Source organism: Rhagoletis pomonella, unplaced genomic scaffold, assembly GCF_013731165.1.
Source record: "Rhagoletis pomonella isolate Grant_MI unplaced genomic scaffold, Rhpom_1.0 Rhpom_scaffold_00001, whole genome shotgun sequence".
Taxonomy (NCBI): Eukaryota; Metazoa; Arthropoda; class Insecta; order Diptera; family Tephritidae; genus Rhagoletis; species Rhagoletis pomonella.
The window spans coordinates 75,466,658-75,488,943 of record NW_023458555.1 but is presented as its reverse complement, the minus strand read 5'-3'; the positions used below and the strand labels follow the sequence as shown (position 1 = coordinate 75,488,943).

Below are 22,286 nucleotides of genomic sequence, written 5' to 3'. Positions count from 1 at the left end.
TACCTAATTTGTTCAAGTCTCTAAATCATTAAAAGTACAAAGTATATAATTTTAACATATTAATCGAAGTCTTTTACTTGCCACCGCCACAGATATTATATGAAAGGGAGTCAACTTGTCTGAAAACCCCTTTGGTGTCAAACGGCTCGGAGAGGTTCTTCCCAATTCTGACAGAGCTGCTAGTATTGTTTAAAAAGAAGTTTAGGATAAGTAATATCCGAAAATTTGAATATTCTCTATATCATATTATACAAGAAACTGCCCAACTTTCACCAGCGGTGAAGTCAAGGTGGCCATCGGGAAGGCGAAAGCCTCTAAAGCCAATGGACGCTGGTGCTGAACTTTTGGGGCCTGCGGGAGTAGCATATCTCACCGAGGTCCTCTGGCTAATCTCATTATTCCCGATTGTGGAAATCGGAGTGATCTCACTGCTGAAACCGGGAAACAAAGAATAATCGTATCGCCCGATAACGCTCCTCTCCCCGGGCGAGAAGCCCTGCCACTCCCGCGATTTACATATTACATGACCCCTGCGAAGTATCAGCATGGTTTCCGTAGGGTGCACAGAACACCCAGATAAATCGAGGCCTAATACGCCACCGCCGTTTGTCATTACATGCTACTAGAAGACATTGAGGCATCTTAAACAGGGACTCAAACGGAGGTTCACGAATTTTATGAATGGTCGACAGTCGTCAGTAATCTTCCGAGATCAAATCTTAAAATCTAGAAGAATTAAACACGGGGTTCTACAGGGTGATGACCTCTCCCCCTTATTATTTAACTTCTACATTTCGATGCTCCCCCAGCCTCCGGAGGAAATTTCTCTGATCTTATACGCTGATGACTGCTCGATATTGGCGTCTGGAAATAAGCTGTGGCTAAGTCTCCGAACTTTCTCGCTTATTCACTGCAAGGAGCCCATCTCCCCAACGAAATCAACGGCAACCCTACTCACCACCTGGACGAAGGTCAGGCTTCAACTAGGTATTCACGTCGATGGCACACCAATTCCGACGGTGAAAAACCCAAAAATTTTAAGTGTTACCATTGATAGCCTGCTCTCCTTCTCCGCGTAAACAACCTCAATTGTCAACAAAGTACAGAGCCCCAACCATATCCTCAAGCATCACCTGGTAACATACAAGGCGATTGGCTGGCTGGTTCTGAACTATGCCGCACCACACATAGGGACGAATCGGCGATATAGGACGACTAAAATATTTTCTCCATATGTATTTGGCAGATTTCATTGAAATTCGGTATTTAAGGATTTTCATCATCACTGATTTCGAATATTAAACTAAATTTCCAAAATTCACATTGGCGGATCCAATATGACAGATGCTATCTTAAAAACCTCTATATTGTTATGAAGGTATCCAGAGATTTTCTTTATCACTGATTTCGAAATTCATATTAAATTTTCAAAAATCAGAATGGCAGATCCAATATGGCGGACGATTTCTTCAAAAATGTATAAATTTGTATGAAGCTTGGTATTTTCTCCATATGTATTTGACAGATTTCAATGAAATTGGTAATTAGGGATTTTCGTCGTCACTGAATTCGAATATTACATTAAATTTTCAAAATTCAAAATGGCGGATCCAATATGGCGAAGCTTGGTACCCAGAGTTCTTCGTCGTCACTGATTTCGAAATTGATATTTAATTAAAAAAAATCAATATGGCGTATCCAATATGGTGGACGATTTCCTCAAAAATGTTTAGATTGTTATGAAGCTTGGTATCCAGAGATTTTCGTCGTCACTGATTTCGAAATTGGTATTATATTTTCAAAAATTCAAAATGGCGGATCAAATATGGCGTCCCGAACAATAGGCGTTTTACTTTTAATGCAATGCATTGCCTTGCACTGATTCGTTAAAAATAAAGTCTTCGTGAAAAAATATTTTCTTATGATTTTCGGTAGAATATATCCTTCTGCAAATTTTTTTTTGCATATTTTGAACTGTTTTTAATAGAAGTTTTTATGTTAGAACATTTTTATTTTTTCCCAAAATGAATGAAGTGTGGTTTTTTTATATCATTGGACTGACGCGATTTTGTTTTAATTAATTATACTGGTTAGCCATTACAAAAGACTGAAACCAAGTTTTATAAAATATTATAAGATATTACATGACTATATTCCTGAAACAAAGTGTGAATTATTAAAAAGTGACGTTTTTACGCAAGTTTTTTTTTTAATTTTTTCCCAAAAATGTAAATGTTTTTATATTCTAGAAATTCCCAATGTATTTTTATGTTAAATTAAGTTTAAAAATATGACTTATGTGGTTTTTGTTAGATTATCTATATTTTTATCTAGCTATATTTATATTACAACAAATAATAAAAATTGAACCAACAAAAGAAACATAGCCAAAGCAGGCAAAAATATCGTGTCCTAATTGTCTTTCACATGACTATATCGAGCTCTAACCTTATATATACATCCGGCTAAGCCTATTTGATTGAGACAAAACTTGCAGTGATTCGTTAAAAATAAAGTCTTCGTGAAAAAATATTTTCTTGTGATTTTCGGTAGCATATATCCTTCTGCAAATTTTTTTTTTTGCATACTGTCATTAATAGTAGTTCTTATGTAATGAATGAAGTGCGTTTTTTTACATAATTGAACTGGCATGTGATTTTGTTTTAATTAATTGTACTTGTTAGCCATAAAAAAGACTGAAACCTAGTTTTATGACGTTACACACAAGTTTTTTTAATTTTTTCCCAAATGTAAATGTATTTATTTCTAGAAATTCCCAATGTATTTTTAAGTTAAGGTTTTAATATTTTTTTGTCCATATTTGTGTGCCATTAAAAATTGTTTGTTTTTTTATAATAAATGAAAAATTCGCGAAAAAAATCTTTATTTCATTACATGTGGCTATTGTTGTTTAGTCACAAAATCCTTGTTATAAAATATAATAGAAGTTTTTTGTACTCTGTACTTAGAATACTGCTGTCAATAAAAATCACGACAAATATATAATATTTTTCATTATTTCTGTTGCTTGAAAAAGTACCTACTTGGCCGTTACTGTAAATTTTCTTAATAAACAAACATATATTTCCTGTGAGGTAATTTAAGAAATTTTGAAGAATAAAATTTCTTTTTAATTTCTTGAACGTTATTTTATTTAAATTTTTCATTTTTTAAGAGCTGTATTCTAATGGCCTTATTCTTAAAAAATAAAGCAGGTTTAAGGCATGGTAAAAAAAGAAGGTAGTTGCACTTAGTGGAATTAGTAGCCATTAGGGATGCCAATCCCGGTGTTTTTGACGTGCTGGAAATCCCGGGATTTGCTTGCATTAATCCCGGGATCCCGAAAATTTTGCAATATCGAATTGATAGTAAGAATTTGTTTAAGAATTTTGAAGTATGATTTTTGTAAAATGCCGCTTTGACTGCAATTAACAAAAAGCTTGAAACTATACTTTTAAATTGCAGCCTGAGCCTTTTTTGAAGGCGATTTCAATGAATTTACTCATAGCGTCGCTAATGTAAATGAAACAGAGAGTTTTAAGGAAAAGTTAGATAATTTTTTAGATCAATCTACTCAAAACTTCCTCAAATCGAAAAAAGAGAAACGTGCTGGTAAAAGAAGTTCAAATATTTTGTAATGAAGGAGATAGGGGTCATTTTCTTCAAATGGATTATGTCTACCTTTTGGCAGTTCAGCCTAAAAGTGTTGATGCCGAAATATGTTTTTCATCAGTAGGTTTTGTATGTAAAAACTGTAGGTCAAGCTTAGAAGACTCCGCTTTGAATGCTTCGCTGCTCTTATGAAAACATTTTAGGTGCAATAATAACAACACCGGAAAAAAGGGTGTATGTTTTTAACCAGACCCACCTACCAACATGTATTTCGACTCGCTAAATCCGATTCTAAGATCCGTTTGACTCGTACACCCTCAAAATTTCTAGTAAATTGCAAAAACATGGCAAAAAATTCCCCTTTCGTCATTATAGAGTAGAATAAACATGTTTACAGAAATTGGTTTTGTATATTTTTGTTTTATGTTTTTTTTTTATTTATCGTTACTTTCAAAAGTACCTGGTACTTAAATTATTATTTGTGATGTATACGTTCCTCAATCACATGGTTTTTTAAATACTTTTAAAAAAAAAATTTTACATTTAAATTTGTCTAATTACATAAATATCGCTAGCGTAGAGTGCAAAGTTGCTAAGTCCCAATTTAAAAATTGTACAGGAGAGGAAAAAACTTCGTATAGCCATTTTCTTCAAATATTTCGCAAAACTTTGAATACAACATTTTGCCTGTTTAAAGCAAAGCAAAACTCCATACGAATCAGAGGGATCCGATCTTTATTAAAAAGATTTCGAACTTTTTTGGCCTTATCGAATTTTCGGAGCTTTTTTTGGCCTTAGCAAATTTTCCTTTCATTGAATATAAACTAGAAAACATAAAACAAGGACCTTTACCCTTTTCTAAACGATGCAATATTAATTTTTCTAGCGTCCTATATCAAAATATGATTTTTCATTAAAAGTGAAGTTAGCAACTTTTCACTCTAAGCTAGCGATATATGAGTTTTACAATCAGTTTATCGTAAATTTTAAATAGCTTTATTTCATGGTATATTTAAATGCTTTCAGATACTGAATTTTTACTCATATTCATAAAATTTATTACTCAATTTGAATCCCGGGATAAATCCCGGGATCCCGGGATCACCTAAAAAATATCCCGAAATCCCGGGATCCCAATTTTCCTGATATTTTGGCATCCATAGTAGCCATGTTAGCCATTTGACTTTTGCTGGGATTTTGTAATTTTCATCACTTCTACACCTTTTCCAACACTTTTTCAGAAAAACACAAATGTATTTCAGAAAAGGCCAAATGTATTTCAGAAAAAGCCAAATGAAATTTAAAAAAACACAATTGTATTTCAGAAAAAACCAAATGATTTTCAGAAAAACGCAAATGTATTTCAGAAAAGGGCAAATGTATTTCAGAAAAGCACAAATGTATTTCAGAAAAGCATAACTGTATCCAAAAAATAATTTTCTGAAATGCATTTGTGCTTTTCTGAAATACATTTGCCCTTTTCAGAAATACATTTGCGTTTTTCTGAAAATAATTTGAACTTTTCTGAAATACAATTGTGTTTTTTTGAATTTCATTTGGCTTTTTCTGAAATACATTTGGCCTCTTCTAAAATACATTTGAGGTTTTCTGAAATACATTTGAGTTTTTCTGAAATTCATTTGGCCTTTTGAAATACATTTGTTTTTTTCTGAAATACTGTTGGAAAAGGTATAGTTACCAGATTGGAACTTATAATACAATTCTTTTCTGAAAAGGATTTGACATAGCAAAAAATAAAATAATTTTGTAAAATAATTAAAAGAAAATTATTTGCGCATTTGGAAGCTGCAAAAATATAAAATACCACTGGCAGGAAGACGGTACAAATGTTTTTAAATTTCCAGTGCTTCCTTTTGTGAATTCGATATTTAAATGTGAAGTTAAAAGATTCTAAACCTAATTACGAGAATAGGAAGATCAGAAAAATTACATTTTGATTGGTTTGTTTAGTTTATTAAATAAAATCTATTAATAATGTTAACGCAACATACATTCATACATATAGATTAATTTCCAGTTTGGGGTTGGGGTAAGAAATACCATAAACGTAAGTAAGATTCCATTATCCATTGTATTTCGAAGTCAAATTGCATTCTTTTTGTTTGGTTTCGTCTAAGAAGACTAAAATATTTACAGTTATTAACTATGGAAAAAATCCCCATCTCGAAATGGTGAACCTTATTTAATGGTTGTGTTAATAAGTATGTAAACATAAACCTGATTTTTGATGCATATAGATATTACGATATGTACAATGGTGATAAAAAGTGAGTGCATGGTGATTTTTGTTAAATATATGAGGTGGGTTTTGCCAAAGGCTGAGGTGAACTCAGCCGATCCAGAGTCCAGCGAAGGCCCCACTAGCCCCCACCAAATAAAACACACTATTTTCGTGTATTTACTTCGAACACACACACACACACGGCGCTACGAGAGAGAGATGACGTTCGTGGTGGTCGTGCGGTCGGGTCGGAGCGGATGATGGCGAGAGCGCTAGCAGCACGGCGGAGGACTCTCAGGAGAAGCGAAGCAACGGTGAGAGCGCTAGCAGCACGGTTGAGCAACGGTGAGACGGCGACCAGCGCGGCGAGTGACTCTTGGCAACAGCGAGGCAACGCTTGAGCAACGGTGAGAGCGCTAACAGCACGGCGTGTGACTCTTGGCAACAGCGGAGCAACGGTGGGAGGGCTAGCAGCACGGCGGGCGATTCTCAACAGCTGTTGAGCAACGGTTGGGCAGCGACGGCGGCACGGCCGGTGACACTCGGCAATAGCGGAGCAACGGTGGGAGCGCTAGCAGCACGGCGGGTGATTCTCAACAACTGTTGAGCAACGGTTGGGTAGCGGCGCCGAGCTTGGCTTGGCTGGCCGGCAAGATATTAGCGTGCAAGCACTCCACCCGCCCATCGACCAGTCAAGTCAACTACTCACCTAGCAAGACTGACCTGACTGCGCACTTGTTAAGCCTTGTATACCTATTGCGCTGCATGCTTGTTGAGAATTCGTCGTGTGCCGTCCCGATTTATGCAGTGTGGTGAGCGAAGTGGTTGGTGAGTTATTCGGGCATGCTGCTGGTGTGCTGCTAGCAGTGCTCACTTGATGTTGTGTGTATGTACAATGGTGTGTGTATGTACGTCGCTGTATGTATGTCTGTATTTACACGTACGGTGGAGTATGTATGTACAATGTTGTATGTATGTGCGGTGCAGTATGTATGTACAATATTGTATGTATGTACGATGCTGTATGTTATTGTATCGTAGCGGATGCTACGTTACAGTCCCCCCCCCCCCACTTCGGCGGACGAAAGGTTGCGGCTCTCTAGAGTTTTGGTCCTATGGACCTTCACTACCTATAGGCAGAGCCCAGGTATAATTTACCACCGCACGGACACGGTGGCTCGGCCGGTGTGTGGTAACCAAATTTATTGTTATTATATTATTTTACAAAAGAAAAAGTGAATATTTGTATTTTCTTACGTTCTATGTACGTATAGTATATATGAAAAAGGGCAATATGGATGATGATTTTTTTATTTTATTTTTTATATATTTTTTTGCTTAAAACTGTACGGGCACGTTCTACGTGTATAGTTGTTTTACTTCTATTATATATATACATGAAAAAGAAAAATGATAAAATGCTTAAATCTATTAATATTCCAAATATATGATAAGAGAGACTTATAAATGCAAACATAGTCTGTGAGATCCAATGTGGGTAAAGCGCGTTGGAGCGAGCTGGCTGGTTGTGCGCGCCTTTTAATCGACGAACTTCATTTTGTACTCTATGCCTTGGTATTTAACGATGGCGTGGTCTGCCCCTTTTTGTGTGATCAGGACCGGTTTGTGTTTGTGTTTTTGCATCCAGGACTTCCTTTTCTTCGTGGGGCGCTTCAATTTAAAATGCTCCTGGAAGTCCTTTATTTCGGCTTCGAGCAGTTGCGCGCCTGTGGGATGCTCTCCCCTGGTGGTCTCGCTTTGGCTGTTTTCACACGTTTCGTTTTCGGCAGTGTCCTCTCCGCGTGGTGGGCTGACGGTCGCCGTGTTTTCGCTGTGGATTTGTGACTTTTCCCGTTGTTCGTTGCACGAGCATGGCTTCTCGCGTTCGGTGTCGTTGGCGGTGGACGCAAGCTGACTGGGGTAGATGGTACGCTTTTGACGGTGACCATTTCTTGTACGGCCAATAGCGGCTGGTGTGTTGTCGCGGTGGCTGGTATCAGCGGTGACCCGTGAAAAATCTGAATCCGCTGAATCCGTGGTTTGTTTGGTGGCCACGGCGTACTCTTAAATGGCGGTCGCCACGGTCGGATGCGTTGTGGCTCGTCTGGCGGAGCTGGATGGGGTTTCCGGCGGCTCATCATTGCGGTGTGTCTGAAGTGACTAATTCTCAAAACCTGTAACGAGAAGATGGAGAGTGGTTTTGGTTTTGTCGCTGCGGCTGCGGTAGTCGGTTGTTTATGCGGTGAATGGTTTTAGGTCCTGCAGGTGTGCATGCGCTGGTTGTTTGTCGGGCCGCTCGGGGTTGCTGAGTTTCACCGTGTTGGTAGATATGTACTTGGCGATTATGTATGGGCCTGAGAATTTTGGAGCAAGCTTCTATGCATAGTTGTCGGCAGCAGAGGAGAGTGGGTGATCTCGCTTCATAACCTTCTCTCCCACCTTAGGTTTCCACGGCCGTCTGCGCAGGTCGTAGTATTTTTTCTGCTGCTTGGCTGCTGCGGTGAGATGCCCCTTTATCTCTGTCCATAACTCGGTGATGGCTGGAGGTGTTGCGGGGTGCTCTTCAGGTACTGCCCCTTCGGAGCGTATCTGCTGTGGCGCTTCTGGATTGCGCCCCAAGTTTTTCTCTTGCTTGGATTCGTGCTGAGCCGTGTTCATAGCGAAGGCGATCTGGGGGAGCTCCTGGTCTCAGGTGCGGTGATCCGCCTTTGAGCGCTGGGCTATCATGGTTTTTATTACTCGATTGGCTCGCTCGGTCGGGTTTTCGTGGGGGCGTATGCTGCGGTGAACTTATGTTCTATGCGATGTTCGCCGAGGAATGCTGCTAGCGCTTTGCCCACGAATTGTTTCCCGTTGTCGCTGAGAAAGACGGCGGGGCAGCCGAACCTGTAGATGACTCTCTCCTGGAGTGCTTTGATGACGTTTGCGGTGGTTGTTTGGCGTACGGGGACTAGTTCAACCCATTTGGAGAACTTGTCGACCAGGAAGAGGAGGCACGTGTTTCTTTGTTTGGAGCGTGGCAGCGGTCCGACGAAGTCGGCCGTGACGATCTCCCATGGGCGTGAGCACTGCATGGTGTCCATCAATCCTGTTGGGCGTCTTTGTTCCACCTTATACTCGGCGCAGGGCAGGCATCTTTTCACGTGCCTGAGTACGTCGCGGTACATCCCAGGCCAATAGTAATTCTGCTGCGCTCGTTTGAGAGTTTTCTTGACACCTAAATGGCCGGCCGCTGCGGCGTCATGCACTTCTTGCAGGATGTCTGGTCTACGACTGGTGGGAATACAGAGCTTCCATTGAGGTGCGCGGGAGAGCTTGTTGAGCGGCGCGATGTGGCGGAACAGTCTATTGTCAATGATTTGGTAGTCCGGGTTGCGGCTGGGTTGTTGCTGTACCACCTTTAGGGATGCAAACGATGCATCGATGTCTCTGAAATATCGATAACATCGGTGTTTACCATCGATATTTGAAAATTACTCAACATCGTAAAATTGGCGATATATCGATGTCAATTTTAACAATGTTTTAAACATCGACTTTAGTTTCGGTTCAAAATTGCCATTGCGTTCACATCTTTATGTTATATTCTTTGGGCTCTGTCACACGGTCAGTATTTATTGACGTGATCCAAGTATCGCGATATTTATTGACGGTGTAGTATGCAGTATTGATGGATCGTGATCCATATCGCAAAATTTCTAAAAATTTTGAAATCTGGATCGCGGATCGCAATACCGTCAATAAATATTGAACGTGTAGCACTTTCAAAACACGATCCATACATTTGTTCAGTACATCTTTTACTCTCATAATGTAAACATCGGCTCTGCCTTCACTCTCGGGGCTTAAAATCTTTCAAAACAAATTGAACAAATCTTAAAATAATTGTGGAATGCATTATCTGTAAGTTATACGTACAAAATAAAAATATTTTCTTGCGTCATAATAAGCGTTCAGCAAAAAAAAATATGCAAATACTGACGCGATAAATATTGAACATGTAGCATTCGTGCGCGATCCATCAATCTATCAATATGGATCGCGATCCAAATATCGTGATAATTACTGACCGTGGGACAGAGCCCTTCGGGTAAGCGTATTACGGGTGATGGCAGCCATGTACTTAATAAAAGCAATTGGCAACGTTGAACATAGGCGATTTCCATGACGTAGTTACAGTATTTCAATACGACTTAAGGTGAGTGTAAGTATTATCTGCGCGTAAACAGCAAATCTATTATGATATTGGAAGGAAATCTAATTAAATTCAAAAAACCACCCATTGAAATGTTAACAATGTAGCAGTTTAGATGGACACTAGGTGTTTCTTGAAATTTTAACAAGCATTAAGTCAGTTCCAGGTATTTCAGGATTTCCAGGTTTTACAAGTAAAGCGGTTTTCGCCATTAATAAACCTTATGGAAGGTGGCGTACCTTAACATACTTATTAAAAAAGATAAACATCGGAAAATATCGATGTATCGATAGTTTTAGGGCGATTTTTTTCGGCATCGATGTTAGTGTTTATGATACATCGAAATATCGATGTATCGATGTTGGCTCTGAAAATTTGCATCCCTAACCACCTTCAGTTTCCTCTCGTACCAATCGCTGGCGCTGGTTTCCACGGTGTGGAGCGTGTCTGCTCCGTCATCGGTAGTTGTTAGTGGGCATCGCGAGAATGCGTCCGCTACTATATTCAGTGCTCCCTTACGGTATTCGATGTCAAAATTATACTGCTGGAGTTCAAGCGCCCATCTTGCCAGTCGTCCGGATGGGTTCTGCAGCGAGTGTAGCCACTTCAGCGATTGGTGGTCGGTGATTACGGTGAAGTGGTATCCTTCCAGGTACGGTCTCATCTTGCGTATCCCCCATAGCACAGCGAGGCACTCTTGTTCGGTGTCTGAGTAACGCTTCTCCAGGTCGTTTAGGCTTCGGCTGGCGTACGCCACGACTCTCTCGTGGTCGGAGTGGCGTTGAAACAGGACCACTCCGAGCCCTTCTCCGCTGGCGTCGGTTTGGAGGAAGAAGGGGCGGTTGAAGTCGGGGCAGCAGAGTACTGGCGCGCTCGTGAGCTCCTCTTTTAATGTCAGGAATGCATTTGATTGTGGTGTGCCCCATACCCAAGCCTGGCCTTTCTTCAGCAGTTGGTTGAGTGGTGCTGAAATCGTGGAAAAATCGGCGACGAAGCGGCGGTACCATGAAGCGAGACCGAGAAATCTACAAAGCTCTCGGATGTTCTGAGGCGCTGGCATTTCTCGTACGGCGGATATTATTGCAGGATCAGTGTGTATGCCCTCGGAGCTAACGATGTGGCCGAGGTAGTGGAGCTTCTGTTGCACAAAACTACATTTGTCGAAGTTCACCTGCATCCTCTTCCTCTGGAGGCGTTCGAACACTTCTCGTAGGTTGCTAATGTGCTCGTCGAAGGTGTCTCCTAGGACGATGATGTCGTCTAGATACGCGAATACCTTCGGCTGGAGCTCCGGGCCGAGAATCGCACTGGAATGTCGCTGGAGCGGAGTGTAATCCGAACGGCATGACTTTCCACTGGAACAGCCCCCTCCCTGGGACGGTGAAGGCGGCATATGGCCGAGATCCTTTGGCTAGGGGTATCTGCCGTTTTTCAAATCAATGGTGGATATGTACTTCGCTCCTCTGAGTTGGTCGAGGATTGCTCCAATCTGGGGCCGTGGGTATGCGTCTGGTTCGCTGGCAGCGTTGAGTGTGCGGTAGTCTATGCAAATCCTCCAGCTTCCTTGCTTCTTCCGAACTAGGACAATCGGTGAGCCGTACTCGCTCTTTGATGGTTCGATCCGCTTAGCTGCCAGCAGCTCATCGACTTCAGCATTGATCACCTGTTGCATAGCCGGGTTGCGGGGGTAGTAGCGCAGCTTCAGCGGCCGGTTGTGTTTGAGAGTGATCACATGCTCGGCGACGGTACTGGGTCCGGTGATTCCGCTGAAGGTCTTGTGGTGTGTCAGGAATTCGGCCAGCTGGTTATTCTGCTCCTTGCTCAGGTGTTTTCTTTCGGTCAGGGCGTACAGCTGGGATGGTGCATCTGTTGTTCGCGGGATGGCTGCGGGCAGTGATTGTCCGTCTAGCGTGAGGACAATTCCTCTGTCTCTGAGGAAATCCATCCCCAGGATCATGCGTTCTGCGAGATTTGGGAGTGCCGAAGCAAGTGTTGTTGTCGCTCGCTCGTTAAACCTTATTCTTACTGGATAAGTGTACAAGCTGGAGACGCATGGCCAGTGGTACGTTTCGGTGAGTAGGTTGATGTTGGATTTTCCTCTCTTCTAGGCGTTGACGTATGGACTCGTCGATGTAGGTGAGCGTTGCGCCGGTGTCTAGTAGCGCTCGTGCGCTCATACCTTCTACGCTCACATCGATATAGTAGCGACCATCTACTTTTCCTCCTGGTTGAGTGTTAGTATCCACAGGGGCGGCGGCTATCGGAACTGTTCCGGTGCTGCGTATTTTGCGGGGCGGCTTCACGGTGGCAGTGTTGCACGAACAATCTCTGGAGAGGACATTATCTCGGCCGCACCTAGAGCAGAACAGTCTTTTCGTCCTTCGGCACCGGAAGCGGAGATGGCCGCGTCCTTTGCACCTCCAGCAGGACTCCCCTCTGTTGTACCTCTCTTCTAGGGGAGCTAGGCTGTGTGCTGCCTGTCTGGCATTTCTGGCCTCCTCGCCTTTCAGAAGCTCAAATTCATCAGTGAGATCCATCAGCTCCTCGATCGTCTTTAACTCTCCCCGCTTGACAAAAAGGCGGTATTCCACGCGCAAGCCATTGTAGATGCGCTCCAGGTGATCATCTCCGCACATAGTCGGGTGTTGGCGTATCAGCGTTTGTAGTGCCAAGATATAATCTTTGGCTTTCTCTCGGCTCTGCTGGCGTCGCTGCCGGATGGCTTCTTCCAGCTGGCTCATGTGTCGCCTAGGAAGGAAGAACCGCTCAACTTCTGCACGGAATGCTGCCCACGAGGGGATTTGCGGCTTCCGCACGCGGAACCATTGGAGGGTCTTCCCGCGCAACACTTCAGGTAGGGTTGGGTGGAGGTTGTCCAGTGGGATGCGGTAGCACTCGGCTAGTTCTTCGATTCTCTCCATGAAGTCGTGTAGCGTGTCGCCTCCTCCAAAGTGTACGTCCCATCGACGGACAGTATTCATCAGCTCGGCGTCGCTGATCTCATTACGCTTTGATGCTGTACGCTTCATTTCTCCTGGCTGTGGACTACAGTTGTCGATCCGGACGGTGGGAATAGTGCTGGGTTGCAGCTTTACTGGTCTGTCCTCTTCTGCTTTGACCTCTTCTTCTAGGTCTCTCAGTAAATCCTCTGTTGACTTGCGGTTGCGCTTTGCTTTTACATATGCGCTAAGCGCGTTGCGCAGGTCGGCGACTGTGTATCCCTCTACGAAAATTCGATGTCGCTTGCACTCTTCTATCAACTTCTCCTTCTTTAGCAGGTATATCCAGCTGAGGGAGTCGACGTTCAGCGTATTGGTTTTGCTCTCGCTGGCGCGTGTGTCATCTGTTGGTTGTGGTGTGTTCGGCGAACCCTGCTTCCGTTGGTGCTTGTAAAATTTTTTGCACATGCGCCTGCAGAGCTGAGTCCCTGCTCGGGCGCCATTTATGAGGTGGGTTTTGCCAAAGGCTGTGGGGAACTCAGCCGATCCAGAGTCCAGCGAAGGTTCCACTAACCCCCACCAAATAAAACACACTATTTTCGTGTATTTACTTCGAACACACACACACACACGGCGCTACGACTAGAGTGCTAGCAGCCTTATGTCCAAAGAGAGGGAGAGCGGGAGAGAGATGACGTTCATGGTAGTCGTGGCACGGCGGGTGACTCTCGGCAACAGCGGAGTAACGGTGGGAGCGCTAGCAGCACGGCGGGTGATTCTCAACAACTGCTGAGCAACGGTTGGGCAGCGGCACGGCGGGTGACTCTTGGCAACAGCGGAGGAACGGTGGGAGCGCTAGCAGCACGGCGGGTGATTCTCAACAACTGTTGAGCAACGGTTGGGCAGCGGCGGCGGCACGGCGGGTGACTCTCAACAACTGTTGAACAACGAGGGTGTCCCGACGGATGATATGCGGCAGCGGGTGACTGCACAGCAACCGGTTGTTCGTACTGGCCCTCGGAAACCGGTGGAGCGAAGCGACCTAGCAAGACTCTCTCACTCCAGGCACCGCCATTCCCCTAATCGCACTCTACAAAAGTAGGGGCTGGAACGGGTCGGCGGTGTCGGAGGCTCAACCAGCCGGCGACCAATTAGGATGCCTAAAAGGCGTGCAATCCTGGTCCGCCGCCGGGTTGAGTCGTACTTGGTTTTTGGCTTGGCCAGTCGGTGACACCTTGGCGCGCCCGCACGCACACCAGCTGATCGACCGATTGGTTACGCCGAGCTTGGCTTGGCTGGCCGGCAAGACATTAGCGCGCAGGCACGCCACCCGCTCATCGACCAGTTAAGTCAGATAGTCACCTATAGGGATGCAAATGATGCATCGATGTTTCTGAAACATCGGCCAAAAAACCGATGTTTACCATCGATATTTGAAAATTACTCAACATCGTGAAATTGGCGATATATCGATGTCAATTTTAACAATGTTTTAAACATCGACTTTAGTTTCGGTTCAAGATTGCCATTGCGTTCACATCTTTATGTTATATTCTTTGGGCTCTGTCACACGGTCAGTATTTATTAACGTGATCCAAGTATCGCGATATTTATTGACGGTGTAGTATGCAGTATTGATGGATCGTGATCCATCGCAAAATTTCTAAAAATTTAGAAATCTGGATCGCGGATCGCAATACCGTCAATAATTATTGAACGTGTAGCACTTTCAAAACGCGATCCATACATTTCTTCAGTACATCTTTTACTCTCATAATGTTAACATCGGCTCTGCCTTCACTCTCGGGGCTTAAAATCTTTCAAAACAAATTGAACAAATCTTAAAATAATTGTGGAATGCATTATCTGTAAATTATACGTACAAAATGAAAATATTTTCTTGCAAATACTGACGCGATAAATATTGAACATGTAGCATTCGTGCGTTATCAATCAATCCATCAACATGGATCGCGATCCAAATATCGTGATAATTACTGACCGTGGGACAGAGCCCTTTGGGTAAGTGTATTATGGGTGATGGCAGCCCTGCACTTAATAAAAGCAATTGGCAATGTTGAACATAGGCGATTTCCATGACGATCACTGTATTTCAGGATTTGCAGGTTTTACAGGTAAAGCGGTTTTCGCCATTAATAAACCTTATGGAAGGTGGCGTACGTTAACCGCTTCCTGTAAAAACCTGCAAATCATGAAGTACCTGCAACATAATTATCATAAAGAGAAACATCGGAATATGTCGATAGTTTTAGGGCGATTTTTTTCGGCATCGATGTTAGTGTTTACGATACATCGAAATATCGATGTATCGATGTTGGCTCTGAAAATTGGCATCCCTACTTACTTAGGAAGACTGACCTGACTGTGCACTTTTTAAGCCTTTTATACCTATTGCGCTGCATGCTTGTTGAGAATTCGTCGTGTGCCGTCCCGATTTGTGCAGTGTGGTGAGCGAAGTGGATGCTGAGTTATTCGGGCATGCTGCTGGTGTGCTGCTAGCAGTGCTCACTTGATGTTGTGTGTATATGCAATGGTGTGTGTATGTACGCCGCTGTATGTATGTCTGCATTTACATGTACGGTGGAGTATGTATGTACAATGTTGTATGCAAGTGCGGTGCAGTATGTATGTACAATATTGTATGTATGTACGATGCTGTATGTTATTGTATCGTAGCGGATGCTACGTTACAAATATATTCAATTTATTTCAAGGGCACATTTTGTATCTATATAGAATTGAGAAAAAAGTTAAACAAATTATCATAAAAATTTTGAACTTATTGATCTGAGTTTTTAGAAAAATTGTAGGTTTACAGTTACCTTAAATTCTAGTAAAATAAGTGTAAGTTTTTTTTAGTTGACGGCTTTTTGCACTTTTTTTCTTGTAGAATAAAATGCGTAAGACAGTTTGTAAAAAATAAATATCAACGCAATTTTTTTTAAATTGCACATGTTATATAAAAAAAAATCATCAACACCTGGGTTCAAGCCCTGGTCAAAGCAACATCGCACAAAAAAATATAGAAAAAGGTTTTTTCTCAACAGCGGTCGTCCATCGGCAGGCAATGGCAAACCTCCGCGTGTATTTGTGCCATGAAAGCCCGCTTCTCATAAAAATACAATCGCCGTTCGGAGTCGGCGTAAAACTGTAGGTCCCTCCGCTTTGTGTGACAACATCAAGGCGCACGCCACAAGTCGGAGGAGAAGCTCGGTCAAACACTAACATATGTGTAAGCGCCAATCTATTATTATTATTATTATATAAAAAAAAATACGAAAAAGCCGTCAGAAATTTTTTTTTTAAATATATAACCAACGCGACTTTTTAATTATTTATTAATCAACAACAAACAGGATGTTTACAGACTATATGATAGATACATACAAAGACCTTATGACAAGAGCCTTCCGAGTAGATTCTTAAAAATAGACTTAGAATATGAGAAATCAAAGTCTAAAGAAGAATAATACGCATTAAACTGCGCTAGCGTCCTCCTAAAAGGAGCATTCATTCCATAGACAGTTTTAGCAATACCCTCGAAAAACAATTCATTACAGCGGAGAATGCGTGAGGGAACATTAAAGTTAATTTTCATGAGCAGGTATGGACAATCTATTGATCCCGCACAGATATCAAAGACAAACACATCGCCAACTCTAAGGACATGAGGCTTATTAGTAAGCAATGAGAGCGATAAGACGGGATGGGATCTACAAAATTCATCGAGCGCGAGAAAAAGCGTACAGAAGCTCTCTGAACAGACTCTTGTCTATTGACATGGACTGCATGAAACGGTCTCCACACGAATACCGCGTATTCTAACCTGGACCGAACTAATGACGAGTACAATCGTTTGAGAGTGTAGGGATCAAAAAACGAAGAACAGTTTCGACGGATAAAGGCTAACATAGCGAACGATTTAGAAACAATAAGTATAAATTATGGGAGTTGTGAAGTTGAGTTTGGAGACAAAATAAACGCCCAGGCCTTTAAATTCACTAATTGTCTTTAGCGGCGAGTTTTAGATGCAGTAAGATATTGGGACAATACTGTAAACTTTCGCATAAGAAGTATAGTGACATTTTCTAATGTTGAGGAACAAACGATTACGCGCACACCAACTATATAAGTTATCCAACTCACACTGGAGAATGGATGAATCTTCTGGACATTTTATTTCATAATAAATCTTCAGGTCATCGGCATATAGAAGAAAATTACAAAAAAAGGACAACTAGTAACGGGCCTAGGACACTACCCTGAGGAACACCAGAGGAAGCAACAAAAGCGTAGGACGATACATTATCGAGTCGAACGACACAGTGTCTGTTATCTAAATAGGTAGTTATCCACTTTAGAAATTGGGAGTGAAAGACTAAACCCTCAAGTTTTGCTATCAACATTGGGTGAGATACCCTAGCCTAAAAAAATCTGTGTAGGTTGCATCCTTTTGAAAACCCCTTTGATAGATATCCAGGTAATCCTCCGTAAAGGCAGCTAAATTAGTTAAGGTAGATCTGCCCGGAACAAATCCATGTTTATTGGGACATAGCATATGTTTAACGGCAAAGTATATTTTGTCCTTAACTATGCACTCAAACCGTTTAGAAACTGTGGTTAGCTTGGAAATTGGCTTATAATTCTCAATATCACTTTCATTGCCGATTTTAAGGATAGGTGTAATAAAAGTCAATTTCCAGTCATCAAGGAAGACTCCAGCAGCAAGTGACATGTTGAAAGTGTGCCTTCAAGGCTTAATCAAGGCAGGACAACTTTTAATTAGAAATACCGATAGGCCATCAACATCTGTATTAGTGATGGCTTAAGCTGATTGATGCCATCAAAGACATCTTCGACAGTCAAATCTAATTTCCCGAAGTTGATGGAAGTATCTAAATTAAACAGGAGATCTACAGGGATAAAGTCATAATCAGTATTGTCTGAAATAAAATTCGAAGACACATATTGGGAAAACACATTAGCAGCATCAGAGATGGAATTAGCTGAAACACCTTTAAGATGAACCGACGCAGGTATATTTGAGCAGTTTTTCTTAGCTTTTATGTAACTCTAAAAGGACTATTACATTTAATATTGTTTTCTATATTACGAATATAATTTCGATACAAAGATTTGTTGAGTTTGTTGAATTTACCTCTGTACGACACATACCGCTCACGAAAATTAACATCATTAGAATGCTTTTGCTTTTTATAAAACTTATTCATCGAGTTCCTTAGTCGTTGGAGTTCTCTAGAGCAGGCCTTCCCAAAGTGGGTGACGCGGCACCCCAGGGCGTATGCGGGCAAATTCTTTAGACTTTCCATACACAACGCAAGCGGTTCGATCAAGTTCAACATGGCGGCCAGAAAATCAAAAAAAATTGATTTTTATTAAAATTACCTTCAGCGGCTCGGAGTTTGCATACACAACACAAATAGCTTGTAGCAAAGGGATATTTCGCTCTTAAGCGTAGTTTCCCAGTACGTTTTGTCAACGTAAAATTGATTCAGAAAAATTTTCATAAAAATAGGCGAAAACGTACCCTTTTTCACAACCGCTTTCGGTACTTTTGTAGACCTAATCCGCGTTTCCTCCACTTTTCTTCCCGTTTTCGGAGTATTTTTCGGATTTTTTGCTGGATGGACTGTTCTCGTCACAAGCGCAGCAGCTTCGCGCACGTGTATATCTATATATTAATACGCTAACATAAATTTTGTTTCCGGTCGTTTGGCGATTCTACCGAACCGATTTCAAGACCAAGAACACCGTTGGAAAGGCATTTTTCCGTAGATGAGCAGAGCTTTTATGGTTTCACAATTGGTTGAAAATTACGGCCAAAACCGTCGTTTAAACATTTCCGTATTTGTGTATAGATGTTGCTGCAACATATTCAATTTGCATTTTTCGCAAGTTGTTTCACTTCGCATTTGAAATTAAGCTTTGAAATAAAGACAAATATGAAGATGCCGAAATAAATGATAACGATGAAGACAAGGAAGAGAAGGCAAAAGTGAAGACAAAGACGAAAATGGAGACAGTGAGAAATACATAAGAGTTAGGGTAACTGAAAGGGTAAGCAAATGTATTGTATTTTCGGAGTGAAACTTCTTTAGCGTCGAGTCGTTGGTTGGGAGTAAATGGGCAATGATGCACACTGAAATAGTTTCAACGGAAACAAGTGCTTCTAATATATGTGGTATTAATTTAACAAAAAAGTGCCAATAAGGGTTTAAGAATAAGACTGAGATTAAGCCCATTACAGGAAGGAAAGTGAAGCTTAGTACGTACATAGACGAAGAAAAGGTAAAGGTAAAGGATAAAACGACGATCAAGGTTAATTTAAACACTGTAAGGTAAAGGTGAAGGGCAATATGCAAAAATAAAGATAAATATGAAGAAAAATATTAGGATGATAATTGATTGTTATTGATGTAATAATCGATATTGCTATCGATATAATACTCGATATTGTTATCGATATAATAATGGATACTTCTATCAATAAAACCGATATTGTTATCGATAAAATAATCGATATTGTTATCGATATATTTAACAATAAATAAATCAATTTTGGAATCGTCATGTTTTGCGACATATTTATTGATATTTTTATTGGTATATTTATCGACAAAATTATCGACAGCGTTATCGTTTTAATGTACGACACCTGACATGTGATCTTTCAAAATGAAATTGTAAAAAACTAATAACAAGCTGTGACTCTGATATTTCAGGCCCCTTAAAAGGCCCGGGCCCGGAGAGGATTCCCCATTCTTACCCTCTCGACGGGCGTGGGTAGGGATAAATATAGAAAAAAGATAAATTATAACCTTGAGCTTATAAAATTATATTAACTACCTTGTTGTTTTATTCACAATTTCTAAATAAGTAACGTAAGTTCCACTCCTTCAATGTGGCCCAGGTGCACTTACTATTTCGATAGGAATTGAAATAAATTCTGCTATAAAAAATTTATTTATCGAAAATTATCAAGTTACCGAATCATCGAAGTTCATAGTTATCGAAATTTATCGAGTTATCCATATTTATTGAGTTATAACAACGTGTAAAATTATTGAAATTGAGTTGTCAAAATTTATAGACACAGAAAATTAGTTGTCGAAATTTTCGGATAGATATCAATCTTTAAAAATGTGTGGGTTAGCGAAATTTGTCAAGTTAATGAAATTTGTCAAGTTATCGATATTTATTGTTGTGTTTAGGGATTTTAGTGTTCTTGAAATTCATTGAATTATCGATATGTATAAAATTATCGAAATTTGTCAAACTGGAATGTATCGGTTATATTCCCAATCCTGCCAACGACCTTCAAAGATATAAAAAATTTAAGTTAAGGTTTATTTCGAAAGCAGGAGATTCTCCGGCATGTAATTTTGTACATTATAAATTAAACGACGGGCTAAATTAGAAAACCTCTCCAAGGGTCTTAAAAAACTAGGAGAACTGTCGAATTTCGACTGTGGCTGGCACTCTAGTATTACTTATTCTTTGGAACTTAACAATCACTCTGTCAAAGAGCGAATCAACACGATTTTAGAGGCAGTCTTCTCGTATTAGTGAGGTACCCATTCGCAATGCAAATCGAAGAAGAACGAACTACTTCAGACTTACGCCACTAGCGACGAAATGTTTGAAGCTATCGACAAATTTGTACAGAACAATGGTTTGAAATGGAGCAAGTGTGCGGATATTTGCGGTGGTTGGAAAAACGAAAGGGCCGATGTCTAGGATGAAGCAAGAGGCAGAAAACGCTACGAGAAGTCACTGTAGGATCTCTCGGTATTCCCTGGCGACTTGAAAGATGCCGCCACTAGATTTAAAACCCGTATTGGTTGACGCTGCGAAGATAACAGAGGCCTGCGAAATTAAAATAAATCTCTGCTTTTTTCTATTTAGCACGTCGAGATTTTTTTCTAGGTGACATGTATATTTTTATATTTTAGAATTTCTAGGAATTCGCATAAAAACCCCAGAAATAAACAAATATATTGATATAATATGAAATCATATGAAATTCAAAATGTTAATATCATTTATCACTTAAATCGCTTTCGTGAAATTGGCTGTGAAAATTATTTTCTTAGCGTCAACGCGCATTACCAGCGTTAACTTTGAAGGTTTAGAAAACACCATTGTCGAATATTTTCCCAACATTCACTTCGAGGATTTCTACAGCTGGATAACAAACCCGTTTTCCATGTGACCCGAAAAGTAAACCTACTGGGATGACAAATTAAGCTTTTTAAAACCTTCTGGATATCAGTGACGACAGCACTTTGAATATTAAATTCTACGAAGGGAGCCAAGAGAGTTCTGGATGCAAGTGTATGCAGAAAACACCGCTGTTGGCAAGGTTTCATTAAAAATACTAGTGACTTTTAGGCCCTTATTACCAGTTGCATTCTATTTTCGATCTTCGCCGGTTTTGTGTTAGAAAATTGTGAAAAATGTATGATTTTGTATTTGTTTTTTACTGGCGGCTAGACACTAATTTTAAACAATTTTTATTAATTTCATGCAGTTCTAACGTCGTGCATATTAAACACAAGCTCGAAAGGCTGGTTTTACTTGTGAAAGAAAATAACAATACTCAGCTGGCACGATCTCTGAGAGCAAAATGTAAGCTGTTGATAGTTTTAAAATATTTTAAATAGATTTAGCTCACAAACACCTCTTTAGAGAGTCGGAAGTTTTTATAAATGTGTAGGCCAAATTCATAAATATATTTTATGTCAAAATATATTCGAAAAATTACACTTAAACCCTCTTAAACATTTCTACTCCTGGCCTGTTTACCAACCTCTCATCTTCTGACGAATCGTTGAACCAGAACTCCGTTATACTGATTTTTACCACGTTTTTATTATTATTATTATTATTATTTATTTAAAGTCGACCATCAATTTCGGTCGACTGACACAGTATACAAAGTACAGTAACTATAGATATACACAGAAATAAACTTAACTAAAAATTAACAAATGTATTTAACATTACATTAAAGAGAAAAAATAAAAAAGTAAATTTAAAATGTCAGTTTAGACCCAGAAGTATTGCATTATGCAAGACAGCAAACGAACATTCAATACCAATACATTTGTACAAGTCATTATAGTACGAGCACCAAACACGCAAAGGATCACTTTTTTCAAAATTGAGACGACAAAGTGGTAAATGGAAAGGCACGTAGTTTCTGGATACCCTAGCCGGAACTGCAAAGTTTAGTCGACTTAGCAACACAGAGGAG

General features: G+C 40.7%; 1 protein-coding gene across 1 annotated transcript in view; it reads left to right on the top strand.

Annotated features, from left to right (window-relative positions):
• LOC118733263 (tight junction protein ZO-1-like) overlaps positions 1-22,286 on the top strand; it is a 77,897-nt gene that overhangs the window by 28,648 nt on the left and 26,963 nt on the right. The window lies entirely within an intron of this gene.